This window comes from Dipodomys spectabilis, unplaced genomic scaffold, assembly GCF_019054845.1.
Source record: "Dipodomys spectabilis isolate Male_0828 unplaced genomic scaffold, ASM1905484v1 ptg000378l, whole genome shotgun sequence".
Taxonomy (NCBI): Eukaryota; Metazoa; Chordata; class Mammalia; order Rodentia; family Heteromyidae; genus Dipodomys; species Dipodomys spectabilis.
Window position 1 is genome coordinate 762145 of NW_024871055.1, and position 7724 is coordinate 769868.

Sequence of the window (7724 nt, forward strand, 5' to 3'; positions counted from 1 at the left end):
GACACAGACATATGCCAGTTATTGCATATATGGGAAACCATGGTACCTATGTTTATTTGGGCATGGCTTACTTCACTTAATATAATTTTTTCCAAGTCTTTCCATTTCCTAACAAATGGGGCAATGTCATTCTTTCTGATGGAGGCATAGAATTCCATTGTGTATATATACCACATTTTCTTGATCCATTCATCTACTGAGGAGCATCTGGGTTGGTTCCATATCTTAGGTATGGTAAACCAGCAATAAACATAGTTGTGCTGGTAGCTTCAGTATGGTCTTGTTTGTGATCATTTGGGTAAATGCCCAAAAGTGGGATTGCTGGGTCATTGGGGAGCTCTATGTGGAGTCTTTTGAGGAACCTCCATACTGCTTTGTGTACTACCATCTGTATGTCAATATGTTCTTATTTTGTCAACCCCTAGGTCTCCATCTCAGTGCTGGGAACTGCTTGTCAGCTCCATCTGCCCCATTCTGGCCGAGCTGACATTCAGGAATTCATAAATTTTGCCTTGTAGGCTGTCAGTTCAGATGCCAGCACTCACAAAAATTGAAGCGGGGAGTAAGAAGCCCAGGGTAACACATGCTTTCCTTTTCTGTGAACGTCCTGGGTGTCAAGTGTGAAGTTTCATACATAGGCAAATCTATATCCTATGTAATAAATGTAGTAAATATTCCATGTGCAATAAGTCAATAAAATAAACGGTAAATAAATGAATAAAACAGAAAATTAAATGAATGACTACAATAAGCACAGTATTGAGTCAACATACAGGGGTCGATCTCAGGGCCTGACAACTGCCTGGCAGATGAATTGGCTAGAGGCTCTTGTGCTGACAGCCACCCATTCATGAACTGAGCCTTCTAGGCTCTGAGTCAAGATCCTAGCAATTGCAAAAGTTTAATCTTGGAGTAAGAAGCTGAGCGGGACTCATGTATTCCTTTTCTTTGTAAGTGCTCAGGTAGGATGTATAATTCGGGTGCAAATCTATATACTATGTAATAGGATGTCATAAAGATAAGAAATGTCATAGGTGGAATAATTGTCACTAAAATAAATGAAAAACAGATTGAATTAGTAGTGAATCCTACTGGGATAAAATTAGATTCAATAATTATAGGAGGTGGGTTAAGTTTAATTAATATATTATTAAGCATTAACAGAATAAAAATTAAATAGAGATATAATTAAATACCTAATTATTGAAAGTAACAAATGATGTATAATTTAACTATATATAGCCATCTATCTCATTCTATAAAATATGTAATTTTATGTATGGATGTATGTACATATATGATAAACAACAACAGGATATTGAGTAATTATTAATTAATGATTTATTAATTGTTCAACTGAAACATATCATTAAATGGAGACATGATTTAATACCTAAAAATTGTTAGTAATATTATCTATAATTAAATAATATACAGACATCTCTCTGTGTATATAATATATACAGGAATATATATATAATACAGGAATCTCTAAGTATAACTTGTTCAGTCCTGGTTTCAGTTGTTGAGTGCTCACCTCACAAGCACCAAGCCCTTGTTTCGATTCCTCAGTGCCACATAAACAGAGTACCGGGAAGTTCTGAGGTCTTTCAATGAATTGAGTGCTAGCCTGGAGTACAAATGCTTAGGGACAGTGTCTAAGCCCTTACTCAAGCCACAGGACTGCTGCCACAAAAAGATAGATTGTTCTAACTGCAACTATACAAAGATAGAACTTCAAATACCTCATCACAGAGCAAGCTAGGAGTCTGGTACTGACAGCTGTCACCTAACCTGACTTAGTCAAATGTAAATGCTGCAACCAAGCTCCATGGAACCAGACACAACTGGCTTACCCAGATCATCCTAGCTGCTCAGGGGCTTTAAAACCCAGTCCTGGCAGGAATTCTGTGAGACTCTTTAAAATGTGGCTCCAAGTGGTAGAGCTCTAGCCTTGAGCAAATGTTATTAGAGTACTATCTCCGTGTTTTGAGTTCAAGCCATATGCCTAACTCCCCACCCCCCAAAAAAACCACACCACAATAAACCATTAGATGTGAACTTGTGTGGTTTGTGAAATGTTCCTCAAAGAATGGTGATACTGATGAAAGCAACCTAATTCTAATAACAGCTTGTGGAACAGAGCTATGTGCTAAGTCCTTCATAAGGTTCTCTGTGCTAAGTCCTGCACATGGTGCTATGTACTGAGTCCTTCACAGGGTGCAGTGTGCTGAGTTCTGCATTGGTTGCTGTGTGCTGGGTCTTTCACAGGATGCTGTGTGTTGAGTCATGCAAAGAGTGTCATGTGAAAAGAGTGTCCTTCACAGGTGCATTCTTTCATCAGGTCCTTGTAAGAGCTCCACAACTGAGATGAATATGCAGACAAGAATATTGAGGCTCAGATATGTCCCCATGGCAGGGACAAAAATTATGTATTACTGAAGACTAGTGAGTTGTCTCCTGCAGACAATTGGGTTTTTTTTCTTTCTTTTTTTTCACAGTCATGAACCTTGAACTTGGGGCCTAGCCACTGACCCTTACCTCTTGGGCACATGGCTAGCATTCCACCACCTGTAGCCAAGGACCCCCTTGCAGGAAAGTGCCACCTAGGGGTCGATAGCTGAGGACTGTCATCCCGCCTTCTCAAGAAGCTGAGATCTGAGGATCTGGGTTTCAAACTATCCCAGACACAAAAGGCCCCTTGAGACTGTTGTCTCCAATTCACCACTAAAAAACCTGAAGTTGAAGCTGGGTGCTTGTCGCTCATGCCTGTCATACTAGCTTCTCAGAAGGATGAGATCTGAGTATCATGGTTTAAATCTAGCCTGGGGAGGAAAGTCTTTGAGGCACTTAGCTCCAATGGACCACCAGAAAACATGAAGTGGTGCTTTGGCTCAAGTGGTAGGGCACAAGACTTGAGCTGAAGAGCTCAGGCACAGCATCCAGCCCCAGACTTCAACTCCTACAACCAACAACAACAAAAAAGACAGAAACAAACTAACAAACCTGAAGTAGAGGGCTGGGAATGTGCCTTAGGGGTGGAGTGCTTTGCAACTATGAAACCCTGGACTTTATTTCTCAAGACCACAACACTAGAAAAAGGCTGCAGTGGCTCTGTGGCTCAATCAGGAGAGGGCTATCCTTGTACAAGAGAAACTAGGTACAGTGCTGAGTTCCAGCTCTAGGACTGGTGTATGCGCACTCACACAGACACACAGACACACACACACACAAACACACACACACACACGAAAACACACACACACAGACCAGAGTTGAAGTCATGACACAAAATGGTAAAGCCTTGGGCTTCTGCACTGAGCTCATGGTCAGCACCCAGGCCTTGTGTTCAACCCCAAAACCTAGCCACCAAGGCCCTAACTAGGAGAGGTCAAAAGTTTCAATATCTGATGAGCTTGACCAGCCCTAGATGACAGGAAGCTTTGAGATATCCGACATGTGCTTGGATTTCCCAAGCTTCCAGAAACATAGGAGAGGCATCATAGGCCCATCATCTCCAACAATGAAATATTCCATTAGGTTCAGTGCCCTAGTTGTCTGCCAGAAGGACCCCTGAATTATATTGAGCACTGTATCTGAACACCGGAATATAGTCTCACAAAGGCAGCATAAGTACACAGGACTTGGCCTGCTATGGGAAGTGGTACAAATGAAATCTTCCTGTCAAAACAGGGCACTGGGGAGAGAGATCATGTGGGATACAAAGAGGTCTTTTTCTCCTGGCCTTCAAAGCCTGCCCACACTCATCATTACTAACTGACGTAGATGGAATCGTTTGTTAAACAGCTGAACAGGAGTGAGGCCATTTGTCTGCATATCCAGACAATGAGAGAGACTTCTTCCAGCATGCCTAGGATGCAGAGAAACAATGAGAGAGACTTCTTCCAGCAGGCCTGGGATGCAGAGAAACCCTCAGGTTACACTGGGAACAGTGAGGTGAGCCCCAGAACATGCACTGTCATGAAAGCACTCTCTGTGTTTTGAAATCATTGGATTGAAAACAAATTTTCTAGACTGGTGCAATTCATAATAGCTACTCTGGAGATTCACCTATAGGAATATGTCCATATACACAGAGACATGGAGGTACAGGTTCTTTTCGAGGGGGCAGGAACTGGGGTTGAACTATGAGCCTAGGCATTGTCCCTGAGCTCCTTTTGCTCAAGGGAATTGCTTTAACCTTGAATCACCTCCTCACTTCTAGGTTTTTCTGTGATGTCTTAGAAATAACCGTGTCATGGATTTTCCTATGCTGGCTGGATTCAAACTCTGATTCTGTACATCTCAGCTACCTGAGGAGCAGCGATTATAGTCAACCTCCACTGGCTCTTGCCTTTCTTTTCTTCTTCATTTTTTAATCTGTACAATCTGATTTCTTGACAGAGTCATTCTAGTGGTTTGATTTTATAAGTAAGCTATTCCAATGTTCTTTATAGCTGCTTTCTCTGAGAAGGATTTTTTCCCCTCATCTTCTCTTCTGATCACAGGTTTGAAGGCAAAAGTGAGAAATGAGTATCACAAGATTTGGCAGCTAATGTCCACCTTACATGCCAGTTCTGTCACTTAGCATTGAGCTGCAATGAATTTACTGTCTAAGGATGAGAGAACCGAAAGCTGGAGAAATCCTCATACTGTCTGCATTGCTCCTTTTGCCTATAAAATGATCTAATAATTATGAATGTTGTGTGTCTCCAAACTTAATTATCTAGAACACAGTGGAAGCGTCTGCATGTTTCTGTTTTTCTCTAGTACATCCCGAGATTTAGACTAAGGTTTTGGGTGGAGGGGCTCCTCAGTGTATGCCTGAGAAAGCTGCTTGCAGTCTCCTGGGGAGATCACAATTCAAAGTCAGCCCGAGCAAGAAAGTCTGTGAAATTCTTATTGCCAAAAAAACACCAGAAAACCAGAAGTGGAACAGAGTCTGAGAGGGTAAAGCTCCAGCTTTGAGAGAGAAAGCCGAGCAGGAGACAAAGGCCAGACCAGGCAAGAAAGCCTGGGATGCACTTATGTCCAATTAACGGCCAGATGGCTGGAAGTAGAGCTATGGTGGTGGTAAAGCTTCAGCCTTGTACGAAACAGCTGAGGTACGCATTGGGCCCTGTGTTTAAGCACTGGGATGGCTTCTCTTTTCAAAAAGAGAAGGACAAGATTATGTATTAGTGCACTAACTACTTATGTGTGTATAGTACCTCCCTGAGTGCAAACAGATCATATGCAATGGTTCTCCTATTATTTACTGGTTCACTTTTCAGATATGCTCGTGGCATATACTGCACCATACTCTTCATTTCAAGCCCATGGCTTTTCTCTTCCAGGGTTCCAGGCCTGTGTCCTTATATGATGCACACTTAAGCTCTCAGCAGTTTTATTTACATTTTATTATGAGGTCCATGCAGGAACAGACACAAATCAGACAGGAGAACAGAAGATAATTTTTTTTGAAATAACTAGTATTCACAACTCCAAATGGATCAAAGACCTCGAAGTCAAAGCAAACACTCTGAAAACATTACAGGATGGAATAGGAGAAAACCTAGGTCTCCTTGGCACAGGCCGAAATTTTCTGAATATAGACCCAGAAACACAACAAATCAAAGAAATGTTGGATAAATGGGATTGCATGAAGTTGCAGAGCTTCTGCATGGCAAAGGACATAGCTAGCAAGATCAATAGAAAGCCCACGGATTGGGAGAAGATCTTCACTAGCCATACAACGGACAAGGGTCTCATATCTAAAATATACTTGGAACTCAAAAAATTAAATCCCCCAACAACAAATCCTCAAAGAAACAACTGCCCAATAAATAAGTGGGCTAAAGACTTAAAGAGAAACTTTTCTGAAGAAGAAAGAAGGATGGCCAGTAGAAATGATCAACATCCCTAGCCATAAAGAAATGCAAATCAAAACAACATTGAAATTCCACCTCACTCCATTTAGAATGGCAAAAATCAAGAACTCTAATAACAACATATGCTGGAGGGGATGTGGACAGAAGGGAACCTTACTTCATTGTTGGTAGGAATGTAAACTTGCTCAACCACTTTGGAAAGCAGTATGGAGGTTCCTCAAAAGCCTTCACATAGAGCTCCCCTATGACCCAGCAATCCCACGTTTGGACATTTACCCAAATGTTTACAAACAAGACCACACTAAAGCTACCAGCACAACTATGTTTATTGCAGCATTATTTACCATAGCTAAGATATGGGACCAACCCAGATGCCCCTCAGTAGATGAATGGATCAAGAAAATGTGGTATATATACACAATGGAATTCTATGTCTCCATCAGAAAGAATGACATTGCTCCTTTTGTCAGGAAATGGAAAAACTTGGAAAAAATTATATTAAGAGAAGTAAGCCAAGCCCAAAGAAACATAGGTCCCATGGTTTCCCTTATTTGCAATATCTAGTGTATGTATGAGTCAACCAGAAAAGGTCAGATAATGTGATGTTAGGAAAATGAACCCTAAGATATGTATTTTAATGTTTTTTTCTTTCATGTATTTTTTTCTAACGCATTTATAAGATTATCTCTTTGTTCCTTTGTATGTCCCTCCCCCACAGTATAACCCCTGCCTTCACCATATTTGATGTCAATATAACTTGTGGAGGAGATGGGGAAAAACTAGTCGTTTAAGGAAACAGATGGACCTGCTGCAACAATGAGAAGTACAAGTTGTCATGTCGAAAATGAGCTTTACAACGTTGGTGTGGGGGGGGGTAGGGTTGGGTGGAGGGGTGGGAGGGGGAGGCTGGGAAGGAATGTGAAGGGTAAACAAACAAGGAGGCTGCAATGCTTGATAGGAAATGTGCGCATTATCCTGCCCATGTAATTGTAACCCGTCTGTACACTATGTTCACAAAAAAATATAAAAAAAATGGTAATGTATATATACATATATATATATATATATATATAAAGAAATAACTAATATTCAGAAAATTAAACTTGGGGATGTAAAATGATGGTATACTTATGTTAAAAATACCATGAAGTAAAAGATGGGGTTGTGGACTTGGATTACTGAAAGAATGTTGGCCAAGCATGCAAGAAACCCTGGGTATGATTACTCAGTATCACATACACAGAAAAAGCCATAATTGATGCTGTGGCTAGACCTGGTAAACAGAAACCTGCGTAGGTAGGTAGGTAGCTAACTAGGTAGGTAGGTAGATAGATAGATAGATAGATAGATAGATAGACAGACAGACAGACAGACAGACAGACAGACAGACAGACAGACAGACAGACAGACAGATAGATAGATAGTTAGATACATACATATATACATACATACATACATACATACTACATAGATACATAAACAATAGATAGATAGAAAAAAGATAGATAAATAGAAAGAAAAATAGATAGATAGAAAGAAACATGATAGATTAACCTGGTCTTGGATGTCAGGAGGAATGAGGGGAACAATTCCCAGTCATGATGCCTTCTTCAGTGTTCCGGCCACCAACTTCACCTTCACACAACCACAGAGCAGGAAGACTGTCTCTGTAACACTTCTCAGGCAGCCAAATGCCCCAGAGCCACGAGGGCAGAGCCAGTTTTTAACTCAGGTGCTTGGAGACAGAAGAGAAAGGGCCCTGCTTCTCCTTGGACTGGGAATTTGCATTAATGATGTGCAGAATGAAGGAAGGAGAATGGACTGGCAGAGTTAGATGAATGGTCTTTAAATCTG